Below are 435 nucleotides of genomic sequence, written 5' to 3'. Positions count from 1 at the left end.
AAGTTAAGAAATACTTTTTCTTCTTGTGCCTTCTTGCGGCATTGGGTGACTTCAAAGGTTCTTGGGACAGAATGAACAGTTATATTTGCAGTCCGGTATTATGATTACATTATTCAGACAGGAATCTTGGTTAGTGGAGACATTTAAACGTCATCTTGTACTGGGTCTTGTACTCTGTTTGCCCGCATCACAGATCTGGTTGTGATGTCATACCACACGAGGAAGTCCATATATGGTCCTGCCCTCCTTGAGAATGAGAGGGTCTATGAATCTGCGTCTAGGAGAGACCACCCTGCCTCTTGTCCAAAGTTAACAGAGACAACAGCCCCCTGTGAGCGGAAAAACGCAGCTCATATAAAAGCAGAGTCTGGGAGGAGTATGAACTGGGAGGGGAACTGGTCCAACTGGTTGGACATCATTTCCTTGATATGAGTC

The sequence above is a fragment of the Pollachius pollachius genome, assembly GCF_949987615.1.
Source record: "Pollachius pollachius genome assembly, chromosome: 12".
Taxonomy (NCBI): Eukaryota; Metazoa; Chordata; class Actinopteri; order Gadiformes; family Gadidae; genus Pollachius; species Pollachius pollachius.
Note: the sequence above shows the minus strand (reverse complement) of the source record.